We start from the raw sequence: 18,373 nt of genomic DNA, 5'->3' as shown, positions 1-18,373 counted from the left end.
ATTAAGACAGTAGTACTGGAAAATGTGAAAGAGCAATTACAAGCCAAGAAGGGCAGATTGAGAAGCTCCAATATACATATGATGGGAGTTCCAGAAGAAGAGAATTTAACTCAACTGCAAAGAATAAGTTTTGGAAAAGGTTATTATGGATAATTTTATAAAATTAAAGAATGAAGTGAGTTTTCAGATTAAAAGCAAATGTAATCATTGAGTAGTATAAATAAAAAGTAAATCCACTCTAGGGCATCAGGACAAAGAAAAAATCTTTAAAAGTTACTTTAAATAAGAGGCAGATTACCTAGTAAGAAACTCAAATGGACAAGTAGAAGATTTTCTCTCAGCAACAACAGATGCCAGGACACAAATTAAAATCTTTAAAGTGGTAGAGAAATAACCATCTATTCAGAATTTGATACCCAGCTAAGCTCTCCCTAAGTCTTCTGTGTGGGCGGAGACAGGGCAGGAGGTGTACGAAAACTGAGAGTTTACTATCTAAAGATTCTAATTTAAATAATTACTGAAGGAGCTATTTTGCAAGAAGACAACAATCTTAAATAAATGCCGAAGTTTTTGTCTCTTTAAAAAAAAAGATCCTCTTCCAATTACTCCAGTTATACTGTAGCTATTGACCCATTTCTCTGCTTCCCTTTAAAGTAAAACTTTTTGAAGGAATTGCATTATATTTTTATTTCCAATTCATTTTTGTCTATTTTCTTAAACCCACTGAAATCAGACTCCACTCCCCACCACTCCTATTAAATATCTTTTGTCCTGGTCTCTAATGACTTCTGTTATATATTGCTAAATCTAGTAGCTATTTCTTAACCATCTCATTTGACCTGTTAACAACATATGACACAGTGGCCTACTCTTTGAAATACTATCTTAGTTTGATATTTGGACACCATTCTCCACTGATTCTCCCACCCTACTGGGCTCTTTATCTTGATCTATTTTGCTGTGTCCTCTTCATTTTCTCAACCATATAACATTGGAATACCCCTAAGTATATTCCCTACTTCTCCTCTCCTCTTTTCCCTATCTACACTTACTCCCTAGGTGACCTCATTCAACGTTATGACATTAATATCATCTATGATTATGTTCTCCAAATATATAACTTCAATTCAAATCTCTTCTTGTACTACAGGCTCATATATCCAATGACTAATAATACCCTTGGATGTTTGATAGGAATCTCAAACTTATAAATCTATAACCAAACTTCTGGTTTTTACCCTCCTAACCTGCTCATTCTGCAGTCTTGGTCATTTCAGCAGTATCACCCTCATCCTTCCAGATTCTCAGGCCTTTTACTCATATCACTGATCAATCCATCAACTAATCCTCCTAGATATACCTTCAAATTATATCCAGAATGGGATCACTTCTTACCATCCCCATCTTTATCTCCCTCATCCAAGCCACCAACATTTCTCATCTGGATTATGATAATAATTTCTTAATTGGTCTACATGCTTCTGGTCTTGAATCTCCTTATCTCCAAATACATAAGCCACCAACACAAGATCTTGATCTCACTAAAACAAGACCATATCAATTCTTTGTTCAAGACCCTCTGATGGTATCCCGTCTCACTTAGAGTAAATGCCAAAGTGCTTACAATGGTCTGAAAGTCTTGTTGGATTTCCCTCATCCCTCACCCCCACTCTTACCCACTATCTCTGCCGCCATTGGCCACCATATTTTTTTTTGCTCATTCTGCTCCAACAACACTCTTTGATGTTTCTTGATGCCCTCATGCAGCATATGCTGTTTTCCCTGCATAGGGTACTTTCCTCCCAGACTTCCTTCAAGTATCCATTCAATATCACTTCATCTGTGAGCTCTTTCCTGATAACCTACATCAGTAATAACCCTTACGCTCTTATTTTTCTCCATAGCACTTGTCTTTATTATATAGCTAGTTGTTAACGTTTTTTCTCTCTCCTCTTACTAGAATATCAACTATATGAGTTCAGGGACTTTGACTATCTGTTCACTGCTGTATCTCCAAGTACCTATAACCATGGCAGGCCAATAGAGGGCATGCATTAAGGATTTATTAGATAAATAAATAAATGGTGAGAAAAAAAAAGATAAAACCTGATGGCTAATTCAACTAAATATTGCTTGTAAAAACAATATTGACCACATTTCCTATTGATCAAAAAAGATGAAGATAAATTTAGGCAATAAAGATATGGGAGATAGTAGACATCTCAAAGGACAACTAAAATGTACTAGATTTTCTACTTTGTTAGAAGGATAGATGATGCATGTGAAATGGGAACACTAATGGTGTTTGATGCGGGAGTGAGCAGCCTGACTGAGGGGTATGTGAACACATGGGCATGTGGGGAGCACTGACGATGTGGTCATTGCAGCTTCTGCTGCCTTAAGAATCAGCGGGTGGTGCTGGGACCCACACCAGGGAGGACTGAGGGGTGTCACACCCCACCAGAGAGCCGAGGAAGGGAGAGAGAAGCTGAGCCTGATCGCAACTCTTAGAAAAGCGACAGTCTGCACAGAGTTTAAAAAATAGGAAAAGGAGATGTTTTAGGCTTATGTTCTGGGGATGTTTTCATTCTCAATAGGCAGAAAATGGAGAATCCCTTTTCCTAGGTAATGACTATATTTGAAATAAAATGAAAGGCAAACCTTTGCACGTTTAGCTTTTCAAAGAAACATTTCTGAAAAGTAATTATTTAAATCAATACCCATAAAAAGCAAGTCTACCAAAATATGTTTTAAGACTTTAAAAAACAAAACAAAACAAAAAAGACATAGTAATACATACAATTCAAGTAAGATTTAGACCAGAAATGCAAGGATAGTTCATTATCAGAAAGGTCAATATATTATCAGAAAGATCAATATGATCTTCAGCATTAATAATCTAAAAGAGGCAATCAAATGGTTACTCTAACATGCAGAAGACCACTATTAATAATTTATACTTATTTATAATAAATTCTCTTAATAAACTAGACTTAGAGAACAGTTCTCTTAATCTGACAAAAAAATAGGTCATCCCCAAAACTATACCTAGTTGCATACTTCAAGTGAAATTTTGGAAGTACTCTCACTATAATGAAGTACAACATAAAAATGCTTATTATAAAGGCATAATATTTACATGGCATGGTATCTTGTAAGGATAAGGAAGTTGAGATCAACAGAAAAAAAAGTGTATATGAGAAAAGCATATATAGAAAAGTCCAAAGCATATATGGGATCTTAGTATACAACAGAGAAGACAGTAAAAACAATGGAGAAAGAATGGGGCTTTTCAGTAAATGCTGTTGGGACTAGTTTTTCATATGGGAAAAAAAGATTCATGCTTTACACCATACACTAACTCATTAACTTCACATAAATTAAAAGTCTACATTTTTAAAACAAAACTTTCAGAAGTAAATTAAAACACTTTAGAGTATAGGAGGAGTTAATATAAAATATAACCATGGAGGAGAAAATGATTTCTTAAGCAAGGCACAAAAAGCAGAATAAAAGAAATTTAACTACATCAAAAAATTAAAGTTGTTTGTGCTAAAAGATGCCAAGTTTGGGATTGACATGTACACACTGGTATACTTAAAAAGGATAACCAACAAGGACCTACTGCATAGCACAGGGAACCTTGCTCAGTATTATGTAACAATCTAAATGGGAAAAGAATTTGAAAAAGAATACATACATGTATATGTATAACTGAATCACTTTGCTGTACACCTGAAACTAACACAACATTGTTAATCAACTATACTCCAATATAAAATAAAAAGTTAAAAAATTACAATGCAATCAACAGATGAGAGGCAAAATTTTCCACATGTATAACAAAGGATTAGTGACATATATATGAATGTATATTATAAAATATAAACGTATACTACGATACATATGCATTAGGATCACACATATACACATGTTTCTATAAATCAATAACGAGAACAGACAAACGAATGGACAAAGAGTAGAAATAGATAAGTTAGAGAAGCGGAAATCCAAATGGCCCTGTAAAAAATGATGTTCAATTTCATAAATAATGAGTCATGAAAATTAAAACAGTGAGATTCATATCCATCATCCATCAGCTAGCAAATAATTAAATCTGATAATAATCAAGTGCTGGCAGGGACCTGGGCAAGTGAGGGTTCTCACATATTGCTGGTACTAGTATAAATTGGTTGTGCAATTTGGAGAGCAATTTGGCAATATCTCAGACACAAAAATGCACATACCCTATGACATGACAAACCCACTGATATGTACTCCAGAAAAGCTCTATCACATATGTCCTAGGGGAAATGTCCTAGGGGATATTTATTTCAGTATTACTTATTTTGGTAAAACAATTGAATCAATTCAAATTCCAATCAGTGTGGGAATGGATAAATAGTGATAGTTTCATAGATTAAGTAATATACAGCAATTTAAACAAACGAACTAGGGTAGTATAACAAGTTCTGAAAACAAAATGTTTGGCAGTAAAAGTAGCAATTGCCAGAGTACCACATTCCACCCCTAAAGTAAAAAAAAAATGTACTTGAAAAATATGCAAATAATTTGGCTCATGTATGTAATAAGCATGTTTTATATGTGTAGTAAAATTTAAAAGTATAAAAAACAGGATTGTGCAACTGCCAATACATGACAGTTGTGTCCTGCGGAGTGGTAGAGAGCAGGGTGAGACTGGGGAAGGTAAAACTGGGGACTTCACATTTACTTGGATAGCTTGTTTCTTTACAAACAACAGTTTGAAGCAGGTATGGGGAAAATGTTTACATTTGATGGGTGACAGGTACATGGGCATGTATTGTAGCATCCCTAGTACATTAAGAAAATAACAATATAAAACAAAGTAAGTCAGAGAGCCCCAAATCTACATCCCTGCCCAGAGTCAAAAGTGACAAGCTCATTAACTATTACACAGATGGAAAGCTAGAGAGAGGTTCTGATGACTTTCCACACATAGGGTATCCATCCCTGTGACAACACTGAGAGGGGAGGGCTGGAATGGTTACTCAGGTCGGTTCAAGTCACTGAATCCATGACTGTCACCCTCACATCCATCCCACTTACCCCTTAGCCGACTTATATGAGGAGGAAGGGGAGCTTTCTCAATCCCAGTCTCCAGGCTGAGAAACATTTTCTTCCCGGATTCCAGAGAAAAGCCACAGTGTGGACCTTCCAAGAAGAAAAGCAAATCACATGTGATGCTGCACAGGCCAGGTCCTGTCACAAGGCTTCTGAGAGGTCTGGTGCCAGCAGAGGCTGATGAAAGCGCAGAAAGCTGTATTCCTCACTAGCCTTCAAGAAGGATGCTAATTTGAGTGCTTCAGTACTCCAGTGAAAAACTATCTGATTTAGGGGCGTAATGTTTAATAAAATGGTTCTCAATCTCTCTCCCTGGAAGTCACACATACAGGATAAGACCTCGGTAAGCTGGACAGGGGGTCCTGTTTCGTCTCCCTGAATTGCAACTAATGGCTATGAAAGGGCTGGTTCATTTCACTCAAGTGGACCATTGGGAAAACTGCTAGCGAATACCCATTAGAACAAGAATCAAAATATTTCACATACTACTATGTGATTCAGTTGGTTGAGAAACATCATCATAATAATATAGTAACCACAAGAGGACAGCACAGGCAGAAGCCCTGTACAGGACGTGGTGGTCCAGGGTGAACTTCATACATCTGTGGTCATCTCTGCTCCTAAGTGCAGATGCACCAGAATACCACGCTCGATGCCTCCAGTGACTGCAGAGAATATCCTGAGAAAGTCGTTAATTAGTTTCCTTGATTTTACTTTTAAGAAATAATATAATTATCCCAAATAGGCTTCTATGTGTATTTCGATGGATGCAGAAGTGTTTCCCTTATATATTTTATCTGCATGTCCTAGGGTAATACCCTTCAACAAGCATGTTTCCAAAAAGTTGGTCAGAGGAGCTTCAGCTGCAGCTCTAGAAACTCTATTTAGCTGTTCTTATTGAAAGAGGCAAAAAACCAGGAGAACAGGTGACTTGGTTTGTGCCAACCATCCATTGCTGAATATGACACAGCTTATGCAAAACCGGCACGTCTTGCACATTAAAACATTTGGTGCTAGGAGTCATTTCTGAGCCCCGACTGAGTTGTACCAGTATCTAGAAAATGTTAAAGTCCTATGAGTTTACTTCCAATTACTTTTTTTCCCTTGAAAATGTAAAAACATTGTTATTCTTTGAGTTCTTATGTGATCCCCACTTTAAAGCAAAAAGGCAGAGTAGGCAATGAATGAGAACCGCCTAGTTGCCACTGAGTTCCACCCATGGCTCATCTTGCCCTTTTAACTAAATTGGCAATGTGAATGATTTGGTAAGACAGCATGGACTTTTTCTTTCATGACAATAATTTCAGAGTTAAGTGCTCCCATTCATTCCTGAACGTTTGACTGTCTGAGTCTTCCTCATACGCCTCACAGCTTGTCAGATATTTCTAAAACTGAAAAACTACGTGACAATTTTTCTTCTTCCATCAGAATTTTAATTTGTGTTGTAGGTTGTAGCTAGTGTTCAAAAGAGAACAAATTCACACACTCTCTTTAGTGCTAATTCTACATTTAACTTGTTTCAGGTGAAGAAGATGGGGCCGGCATAATAAAGTTAGGAAAGATGAAGGGTCCCTTCATTTGTTCATTTTTCTTCTGGTCCCGAGAATGTATTTGGTCTCCGTTTCTAGTTAATAATGGAATATTTAAAAATCATAGATGCAAAAGAAATCATAGATCTTATATCCTAGGGATGGAAGGGATGACAAGAGTAAATATACTTCAAAAGCCCACCTTAGGCAAGTAGGATATTTCTAGATCTGAAACCTGCTGAAGCCTCAGCCAAGCAGGAACTAAGTGACCCACCGAAGGGTTAAGCTGTGTCTGGACAGCAAGCTTCAGGCATGCGTGGTGTGAAACATCCACTTTCACGCAGGCTGTCAAACTCAAAACGGGCCGGACAGATTCACCTTCCAGACTCAGACTTCTGTGTAGTTGTAGAACAATGGGAAATGGGCCAAAGCTGCCTTTACTGCTGGTTGAGGCACATAGCACTGAAATCTTTAATGCTGCAGAGAATAATGAGATGGCCAGGACTTGAACAAGTAAAGGGAGATTTGTACTGATGGATATATTTGGATATACGTCTTACAGTATCTATCTGCTGACTGATCTGTAACATCATTAGATATTGCTCCTAATTCCACATTTCGACCACCCTGACTAAATGCCATGACAATGAATCTCCACTGGATGTTCCACTTAATTTTTGTTCTAGACAGATCCTACCCCTTTGGAAGACACTACTCCCTGAAGGGGTTGTGCCGTGATCATAACCCAGCATGGATCTGCCTCTGCTCATTTTAAAGACCATTAAGCACCACATACTCCTCATTGGTCCCCCTGTTTTCTGACTCTTGTCTCCAATCCATCATGCACTTTGCTGCCAGTAATCAAAAGTCCATCTCTGAACATAACATTTTCTTGTTTAGTATTCTTTAATGACTTCCCATGCTTGGGCTCTGAGTCCTTAGCTGGCAATCAGGGCCCCATCCAAACTGGTCCTGGTCTGTCTTTCAAGTTACACTCTACGCTCAACTTCATTCAATTTGCTACGTGGATATGCCCCAACTTTTAATCGATACATTCTGTACTACCTGGAGTGCCCTCTATTTTCCCTTCTCTCCGTATTTCAGCTCTTTTCACCTTGTAATGCGACTTACCAAGCTTTCCTGTCTCTTCCTTCAGAAAGTTTTCCTCAGTCACTGAATCAGGTGGGATCTTTCTGTGCTCTGAAGCTCCACTGTACTTTCTTTGTCACTCTCTTACTCAGTTTATCACAGCCTGCCTGACAGTGAGCTGTAAGCGGTCTTTTCTTTATCAAACTAGAAGTTTCCTTAGGGCGGTAGAGACTTATTAAATATATTTGGTGTTAAACTGACACTGTTTAATATTGGAAAGGGTGCCTGACAAATGTGATCATCTGCTTTACAGAACCAAATAAATTTTAAAATCATCCAGAGCTTTTCAGCTCTGCCTTCTCATTCCCCAGTGCCCAAAGGGAAAGAGATCTAAGACTTCAAAAGCAAGACCTCATCTGTGTCTCCTCTATTATCTTGCATAATGCCTGGAAAATTAGAGGCCCTAATAAAATGTTCTTTTTCTCCTCCAGTTAATGAGGCTTGGCTGAATAGAAGCATAGCTAACCACTTCACCACAAGGTGCATGATCTTTGGGGTTTGATACTCTTTCTTATAACAGGAGAAAGAACCTTAGGAGTGAGGACATTTGTCCAACCAGCAACCACAATGGCAACCCACCCTGGCAGCAGAGAACAGTGATGCTTAGACACCATTCTCTTCTTCAGGATGAGCTCGGAGTAGTTGCAGCGGGTGGGGGGGTGCAGGGAGGGGTGCTTTTTAACTTGTCATTTCAAGATCAGAGAAAAAGGTTTTTACCTTTAGCAGTTTTCTGTTGATCTCCATAGCTAATAGCATTGCCAGAGTAAAAAAAAAAAAAAAGTGGTAAGATGATGCAAAGACCCATCTGTTAAAACTGAATTTATCTGTATTTACATTGTCACTTTCAAGCTTCAAGTTGAAAATGCCTTTGATCAAGATATTTCAACAAACTGCTGAAAGCAGAAAGTATCTGTGCCATTTCTTCTGGTAAGTGCTAACATGCATAAAGTTCTTACATAATGGATGAGAAAAAAATTTATTTTTTGATATGTGAATGTTTTTTTTCTTGTGTCGAAAGAAATCTGGCAGTCAACATGCATCACCCTTTACACACAAAGTGGCTCAACCGACCACTGGCCTTTTCTTACAAATCTGGTAATCTGGGTCACCTTAATGGCATAATGCTCGGGATGCTTTCCCATGTGCAACACAAAACTATGGAACAATGGAGTGTTTCTTTTGGCCCACTGACTTTGTACAAAGGTCCCATCTATGTTCCCCCTTCAAAAACTCCTGCTTATAAATGCATAACACCCTAAAAGTCAAGCTGAAAAAAATCATGACATTAGTCTTTCCTTTGGGCTAAAATCTTTAATTTGTAGAATGCAAATAAGTCTTTCAAAATCATTTTTAAATAGCTGAGAGAACCCATGAATATGTCAAAGCCTGTTCATCCCAAACTATTTCCCCAAATTGTCTGTTTGCTTCATTTTTGATTCAGTTAAGAACTAGAGAAATACATTTTATATAACTAGAACTCTCAACCCAAATAACATCTTTTCTTTTAAAAAAGAGAAGTCAGTTTGTTTTCCTCATCCTTTAGGCTTTCCCAGCAAAGCAAAAACAATTTAAAACAAAATCAGCCTAAGTATTACGGAAAACGTGTGTCCGAGGTGTCTTCAGTGATCTGATTTTTAACTAGACAGGCTCTCTGGCAGATAAAAATCATTAGCAAGAGAAACTGTAAAGTTATTAAGATGTGTTGGAAAAGTTTCAGAGAAGATCTATAGCATAAATAGCTTTACAACCCCAAAGCAACATTCTAAATTATACCTGGAAGCCAGCCCATCAGATGACCAGAAAGGCTAGAATAAGAAATACGGACTAAATTCTGAAAGATACTGGTCTCAGCAACTGCAGCTTCACAGTAGAGACCAAAGGGAGCCTATATCAGAGATGCCATCCTTTAATCTGAAAAGGATGGAAATATATGTTCCTAGTGTCTATTGATGGGCAAGTAGAGAGAAGGTTTGGGTTGGCGCCAAGGCAAAGGCACCTGAAGATCAGCTGACATTCTTGCAAGAGGTTTTCTTCAGGCAAAGAGCATGATAGGACTCTTGACCATTTCCCTCAGCCTCTGACCATTCATGCATTCAATTAGTCATTCAATAAGTTGTGTCTGAGCACCTATCACACACCACACACTTTCCAGGACACATTAAATCAACAGTAAAAGTCTCCTATTTCATGGAACTGAGAATTCTAACGGGGGAAATTTAAAATAAAAAGTAAACAAGTGAAAAAACATCAGATGGGGTAATTGCTATAAAGCAAGCATAATAGGATGATGTGATAGAGAGTAAATGCAAACAGGGGTAGGAGAGGTTACTCATGTAACTGCGATCACAGAAGACCTGTCGGTTGAGCTGAGACCAGAACGACAAGAGGAGCCAGCAGTGCCAAAATCTGAGGGCAAAGTGTTCCAGACAAGGGGATAGTTAGCTTGGTGGGTTAGGGAACGTAAGGAAAGTCAGTGTGGCTGGAGCTTAGTGAGATGCTTGTCCTCAAGTCAATCACCTGTAATTGCAGACACTCAGGTCTCTGCCATGTGTTCTTCAAACTTGGGGTGAAACAAGGAAAGCTAGAGACAAAAACGTACCCAGGTTTGTATAAAGCATAAAGAGGTCTTGGGGGTCTTATGCATACAGTAATGACCTTGATGGCAAGAGCCTGAGCTTCATTCCAGTTTGTTTTCCAGTATTGATCGATTGGACCTGTTTCTCATGGCTGAAGGTACAGAGAGTGCAAAGCTGGTAGGGTTAAGGAGTGCTGCATGTGGCCATGAGAGGAAGTGCAACTAACTGCCTGTCCTGACCGGACCTCCGGCCATATCAGAACACCAAAAAGCGTTTCCTGATTCTTCAGGAGACATGCACGAGATCACAAGGTATCTTGTGGCACAGTGATCTCTCTCATGCTTTTAACTCCCACCTGACTCTATTATATTCCATCTTGAGTAATAGTTATTTCAGGATTTGTCTTCTTGCTACTGTTAATCTACAAGTGACTTCCTGGCAGAGACTGTGTCTTACCAATCATTCTCTTTTCAGTACCTAATACCGTGCCTGGCACACAACAGATGCTCAGTAAATGATAAATTCCCTGGGTCGGCTTTGACTTTTTTAGCCCAATATTCCAATTACAGGTATAGTAATGGTACCCAAATAATATAATTGTTTTGGTGTATAAGTAATAAATCCGTAAGAACTCCTGTGCTATCTACCAAAGGACAAACAGATTCCCAGCAATGCTTGGCATAAAGTAGATAAGGATGCTTGCCAAACGCACGCATGCATGTCTGGACAAATCTGTGAACAAGTTCCAGTAAGAACAGTTGTATCCAGAGTCATTTAATTCATCCAGCAACGAGTGTCTACCATATGCTCGGCACTAAGCTAAGTGTTCCAGAGACAATGAGTAAGAGAGACATAGGCTCTGCCATAATGGCGCTATGGGTCTGGTGGGGAAGCACAACCGAAGTCATTACACATGTCTGTAATTATGTTGCAAGTGCTATGAAGAAATGCATGACCTAGTTTGATGATCAGAGAAGGTGTCTTTGAAGTCCACCTGAAAGACACGGTCAAGTTTATTCAAAATGTAGACGAGGGGGTCAGTGCCGGTACATAATCATGAAGTCTTTAGGAACCATGTAGACATGAAGCAAGTGGTCAAGAAGGATTGACAACTGATGGTAGCTGCAGCTGCCTCTTGGTAATTAACTGGGGATGGGTTACTGAGAGAATATGTGTAATCTTCCTCTTTGGTCATCTTTAAAACTAAACTAGAGCTTTTCATGTGTGTCCCGATTATGTGTGGTCTTGTTAAAATACAAAAGGATACACTCAGCAACCTAAAATTATCTTCTGCAGGCATTCTTTACCATCCCATGATTCTTTTCTAAACACTTTAAAAGGAGCAGCTCTGCTATTTTTCTGACATACCAGGCAAAAATTGAAATTTATTTCATGAGCTGAAAAAAAAACAACGCATTGCCCTCATTCTCCCATCATTCAGGAAAAACAGCTAAGTGAAATTTTGGTCAAACTTTCCAAAAAGCTTTGGGCTGAGGACAAGCATGGAAAAATTCAAGCCCAAAGGAGAAATTTCCAGAATCTTAGAAGCAAGTGAAAACAGGGGGTTACAACAGTTCAGCACTTGCTGCCAGGAACAAAGTATATATGATATTATTTATTGCTGAAAGCCTTTCAGAGAGGCAGCATCTGGTTTCAGTGAGGTCTTGCTTTCATCCCCTCCAGCAGCTGGACCGAACACTACAGCACAAGGAGATCAACCAATTTGCCAAGGTGACACAGCGAGTTAGTGACTCTCTCCAGATTAGACCACAAGAGCCTCTGGATCCTTGAATGCCAAGAGTAAGTCACATGACCAACAGAGAGTTTAGCCCTTTTTATCGACTCCAAATGGATTCTCCACTTTTAATTTTCTATTTGTGTTTATATTTTCAGAGTCCCAAAGAATTATTCTTTCTCACTTTTCTCCCATGGGGAGATCAGATATCATTTTGGTTCCCTGTGAATGCCAAGACTCCCTGCCCCCCTCAACTGGGATTTATTCATCTAGGCTGAGTGTGTGAATGGCAGGAAGAGTCAGAGATGGCCCTGCAATGTCCTGCTCACACTGGGAAGGGGAAGATGGCAATCCAAAGGCTAGCTAACTCTGAGCAGAAAAGCCAGGCACTCTACTCTGGTCATTCCAAATGTGCCTCCGAGGCAGGGGAAGAGCGGATGAGGACGAGGCTATTCTGCCAGGAGAAAGTAAGCTTTTGCTTCCCTTTGAGCCTTTTTCTCTACCAGTGTTATTTCTCACAGAGCCCTGGCTACAGAAAACACATCCCTTCACTCCTTTCGCCTATGTCTTCCCTACCAACAGGGGAAAAGGAGGCTGTTTCCTGAGCATGTGTTCTCTGCACCCCAAGAAAACTAGGTTATTTGAGTTGCAAAGGGAACAAACAACAACAAACACACCCACAAAACTTGTTTAACAAGAAATTTTAGCATTTAATATAATGGCCAAAGTATCTACCAATCACTCTCTCTCCTCTGTATATGTGTGTGTACATACATACATTATTAATTATCATAAATTATTATTTATTTCATAATTATTATAATTATAATTATTTATAAAAATAATTACCAATATATTAATATAATACTATTACTACTACTAATTATTAGTATAATGGAATCAAGAGGCCAATTTTAGGGAAAGAAAGAGAAGAGAAGGCAATGAAGGGAAAGGATCACAGCCATTGTTTTTAATGTCTAAACTTCCAGCTGGTGGATAATCTAATCTGAGAAGACCAGAAAACAGAGCACTGAGCCACTTAGTTGTGTGAATGGACTTGGCATATTCTAAAAGTGGTCAAAAGAATATCAGGAAAAGAACAGACCTCATTTGGTCCTTAGACTCTGCAATGGCAATAGGGCACAACACCAAGAGAAATTATGCAAGTGTTTGGAATACGTGACAAATGCTCAGAAGACATGCCATTTTAATAACGTAAAACATATATCGACTCGGAATGGCAGCAATAATTGCACTATAAGTTGGAATGAACAATATGCCACTAAGAAACATGACAATCTCGATACAACAGGATTTGGGAAATTAACCTAAAACTTATTGCAGATGTCAAACACAATAGAAATATAGAGCATTTCTCTGTTTCCTTTATATCACATTTTTTTCCTTTTAATTGGAACAGACAAAATAGGCCCTGACCATAAAGAATAATGGCATATTCCCCTTCGACTTAATTCCCTTATTCCAAGGGACAGCCATGCTAATTTAGATACTGTACTTATTCATTCAGCTTTTATTGAGTGCCTACTATGACCTGGGTAATGATACAGGCCCAAAGATGTAGTCAGAAACCACACAGACACAACCCTGCCCTCCTGGAGATTCTAATTGGGTAGTCAAAGTTCAAATATTGTTTTGATAAAGCTCAGTTCAGGTTTTTAAAAGGAAACCTCCATCTGAGGAAAATTCTTAAGTTACTACTGTCTTTCCAAAACTTATTTTCTCAACCGCCCAATTAGTCCATTGATACTAAACTCACAGTTACTGTCTTCTTAGAGGAAACATGACAAAGGGTTGTTTTTTTGCTTTGAGAAGATAAATTTCTAAATAATAAATGTCTAATGTCTAATGAGCTAACCAGTAGGTTCGGTTGCTACATGCCAAACTAAGGGCAGTAACAAAAGCCAGGTCAACTGAAGAAGATGCTTCCAAATATTAAACTTAATCCTGTCTCTGCCAAAAAAGCTAAACTGACATCTTTAGCAAGCACCAGTAAATAATTACACATTCTGGCAAACAAGTGCAAACAACCAGGTTTCAAAGTTTGCCCCAACCACCTGTCCATAAAATCCTTTGTGCCAATAGGGATCAATCTGACCACAGGGGACACCAGGCAATTGGCCAGGACATAAGTCACACAGGTCTACACCTCTGCTTCAATATAAGCTCCAGTCTTTTGCTGATGTGCACCAAGGTTTTTCAAAGTCATACGAACATACCTATATATCTCTTCTTGCAAAAAATCAAAAAATAGCCATTTTACATTTGAGATTCTTCCACTCTTTCTTTAACTTTCTCTTGCCCTCTCCCCCATCCCTCACTGCCTTATCTCCTTTCCTCTCACTCTTTCTCCCCTATTTTCCCTACAGGGTGAGACACTGTTCTAAGCTCTTTACATGTATTACCTCATTTCACAGCTCTATGAAGAAACTCTGCAACCACTGTACGTAGCAGAAGGGTCCTGAAGCCCAAGGTTACATAGCTTGGAAGTAGCCAAACCAAGATCCCAGTGAGCCCATCTGAGCCCTCCACCACTGTACCATACTGCCTCTTAAGTGATTTTTGGCTTAAGTGTTGATGATAAAGATGAACTGTTTTTACGCTCTAAGTAGCCGAGTAGCAATGATCCAGAAGAAATTAATCTCTGCTGCCCTAACAAACTCTCACTTTCAAGGCAGTAATGAAGGTGGTAATTAATGGGGCAGTTTATTAAGGTTTTATGTCTTGAGTGAGCCAACTTCAGGCCTTTTGCATCTCCCACGTGGGGAGCACAATGGCAAAAGTCAGAAACAAATACCAGTTAGAGGTTATAATGACTCAAATGAATAATCAAAAAGTAAATAACAAAAATCTACTCTATAATGTCACAGTTATTCTCTGTATCCCCTCCAAAAACAAGCCAAATAAAGCCTTTGTTTCTATTAACATTCATTATTGTTATTCATTTCATGGACCAGGAAGAGCTTTCGATGGGCATAGCTCTTAGATTTAAACTAAACAATTTGATGGAGACAAAGCTAAAATATGAATTCCTACAAGATCAACCCACTTAATGAACTAATTTCTAGGCTGTGATAAAATGAAAGAAATGGAAGGACTGCTACTGCCCTCCTTCACCAAAGCTTTTCCACCTCAGCTCTGTTCTTACTGGTTGTGAAGGCTGGACCACCCACTACATTTTCTCCAGCTAAACAAACAGCTACAGTCCAGTGAAGCGCAAATTTCTTACCTTACTGTTTTTACATCCACTCAGTGTTAATTCAAGACTGTGTTCCAGCAGGTCACAGACTGAATCCAATAGAATGAAACTGGGATCTTAATTAAGCCTTACTGCCAAATGAAGGAAATCATTAAGTTAGCCCTCAGCCTATGTCCACCTTCACTCTTCTTTCCTCTGAACAACTAACTCCCTGGTTAGTTAGAAGCCAATGCTACATAGACGACACAGAGCATAACATTGATCCCATGGACAAAGAAAAATGCAGCAGCTTTATAAAGTGGGTTCCATTAGTAAAGTGACAGTATCAACAGCAGGAATAGAGAATACTGGAAGACGAGAAAGGAAAAACATGATAACAACAGTTGCAAACAGTAGCCATCTGCCATGAAGGAGACACTCGCCTATGCCAAAATAAACTGCAAAGAAAAGAAAACTGTTTTTACCAGAGGGCAAAACTGCTTCCTGGATTTGCAATCATTTCCCTGTAGTGTCATTGTTTGGTTTTCTGGAAGGAACCAGGTTCAAGGTCTCTATGGAACTCTGATGAGATCTGGGAAAAGCAGCAGCTAGTGTGTATTTAGTATTTAAGTGCCTACTAATGTGTAAGATATTGCATCTTGGGTAAACCTGCCTCGTGCTTTATGACTTTGTGGCAGAAGTAGTACTCTTTGCAACTTCAGTTGTGCTCTTCATAAAAGGTGACTGCCCTCTCCTGGCCACCTTTCCTGAGACTGTTGGCTTTAAGACTTAGCTGGCCCATCACCTGCCCCCATCACTCTTCCTCCTTTGAGCTGTCACAAACTCCCAGTGAAATGGAGTGTCTTATTGGTCCTTAAAGGCCTAATCTTCTTCCAGATGTTGGAAACTTAGGAAACCTTACAAAGCTCCTTCATCAAATGGAACTGGGATCATGCTACTTATGGGGACCCTCCACTGATGCTCCCACAATCTTTTCCTTCCATCCCTCCTTCTCATTCTGTAATGACCACAGATCTTTACCAATGTCCCCACCATGGCAGAGTTCCAGAGGCAGGCCTGGGCATTACCTCACCAGAGATCCCAGTCTTGTCACTGCCCTAGCCCTCCCTCTTAGGTCGTGCCCAAATCTTTGACCTCTATTTCTTAAATCCAGAAATTGGTTCTGTGGCTTCTTCACTAATGTTGGTCTCAGTGTATCTTTCTATTTCTTAATCATTTCTTTCTTCTTGCATCTAGAGCCATTTATGTCCATAATCATGGATAGCTGGGAGTTTGCATAAACCCAGAGAAAACTTTTTTGAGGATCATAAATTCTAACAGAAGGGAAGAGAGGCCTGGTTGTCAGAGAGGCAAGGCTAGAGATTCCTCCAAGAAATATAGCGTGAATTTATCTTCTGAGTATGAAATCCCTGGGTCTGCCTATCCAAAGAGGTGACCTCGCTCATGGGAAATTTGCAGAACAAATCTTGTTTGGGGACCTGCACCCAGAAGCCACTTGTAAGCAGCCAAATTTCTGCATGCAGAATTCAAAACATAGGTGTAAGGTGCATCTTTTGACTTAAGCAAACCTTTTACTATATTTAGTCACCATTCTGGTTCAAGAACTTGCCTGATTTTGACTAGGAAAAATGACATTCTGAGCAAAGTAAGTTTTATTTTGATTTTCCTGTAAGTAAAAATAATTTTTTTCAAGAGCCTACAGTAAAGAATTTTTATATTGGCCTCATTAATGCTTGCAGCCAACTCATGCTTAATTACTAGAAAAAGGGAAGAGGGGAAAGGAGGAAGGTAACATACATAAGCCAGTGTCACAGATAATCCCCAAACCTCTTTAATCAAGTTTTAACCTCATCCTGCTAAGCCTTTTATCAGAGCTGCTAAGAAAGAACCAATGTGACATACTTAAGCTTCATCTCATCCATTTCCTCTCCCTGGCCTCTAGTTGGGCTGCTAATAAGCTGTGAAGTGGCCAAAGATAGCTGACTTCCATGTGGGAGGGAGAGGACTAGAGGCTGGATAATCCACAAAGTCATTTGGAGACTGCACACTTCTCATCCCAGCCTTAGGAAAAATGATTTAAGAGGCTGAGCGGGGCATTTCCCCCCCAGATAACTACCCAGCCACAGTTGAAACCTCACCAAAGGGGTACATTTGGGGGGTAGGGGGTGGTTAAAGCATCAGGTCTCTAGTAATCATTTCATTATGGAAATTTGGCCACATAAGTCTACTGAGATGCAGAAATGTGGAGGGACTTGTCAGTGATACCCAACCTGTCAATGGCAGACCTGAGGCTCGGCTTACAGCAGGGTATTGTTTTCATCATGAACCTCACAAAGGATCTAATTCAACCTTATTTCCTTGATCATTAAAAAAATTTTTTTTCTCCCAGAGCCACGAGTTCAGGACACCAAAGTAAGAACTTCAGGGTGTTCAAAAATGTTTGTGGGGGGGGTGACACCACCACAAGCTGAGAAGTGGATCAGAGCCACTAGAAGGAACCTGAGACAGATCTGAGAAAGACGATGTGTCAAAGCTTTTAATCCAAGTCAAAAAAATGTTACGGGGTGTCTACGTGTGCCATTACTTCTATTAATTCATAGTCTATAATCTAGTTTTCATTGGGCAACCTGCTAGTCAAGTGCAGGGTCCTAAAGGATTTGAATATAGTTAAGTTTTGCTATAAAAAAATGCAGAATATTGATAGATCACAGCAACATAAGCTTAAAGCTGACGGTTTTGAGAAGCCAGGGATTGGTTGGGAAAGGTGAGGAGTAGGAAGACGTATCACCTAAAGCTTTGATAGCTCCCTAGTTGGGTCAAGTTCAAACTCTTCATGGCACATGGGGCTACCTCTCTCATCAACATTCCTATACTCCCCCCACCCCCATGCCTAATGATTCACCATACTGGTCCCTGAACACACTGGAACCTGTCCATTTCGGTGCCTTTTAACATGTTGATCCCTGGATCCACCTCCACCGCTCTCTGCCTTGAGAACCCCCGCACTTATTATCCTCCCCCCAACTGACCTCAACCACCACCTGCTCTCATCACCACCCTCGTG

The 18,373-nt window shown here is 39.4% G+C and overlaps 1 protein-coding gene across 4 annotated transcripts in view; it reads right to left on the bottom strand.

Moving 5' to 3' along the window:
* Positions 1-18,373, bottom strand: part of GHR (growth hormone receptor) — a 280,325-nt gene that overhangs the window by 181,018 nt on the left and 80,934 nt on the right. Inside the window, exon 1 of one of the 4 annotated variants that reach the window (XM_057540023.1) lies at positions 17,595-17,598. The exons of the other annotated variants lie outside the window; for them this stretch is intronic. The gene's annotated coding sequence lies outside the window, so the exon portion shown is untranslated. Of the gene's footprint in view, positions 1-17,594; positions 17,599-18,373 lie in introns of those variants that run through there. 4 annotated transcript variants of the gene reach the window in all.

This window comes from Balaenoptera acutorostrata, chromosome 2, assembly GCF_949987535.1.
Source record: "Balaenoptera acutorostrata chromosome 2, mBalAcu1.1, whole genome shotgun sequence".
Lineage (NCBI taxonomy): Eukaryota > Metazoa > Chordata > Mammalia > Artiodactyla > Balaenopteridae > Balaenoptera > Balaenoptera acutorostrata.
Note: the sequence above shows the minus strand (reverse complement) of the source record. Positions and strands in the feature narration are given on the sequence as shown.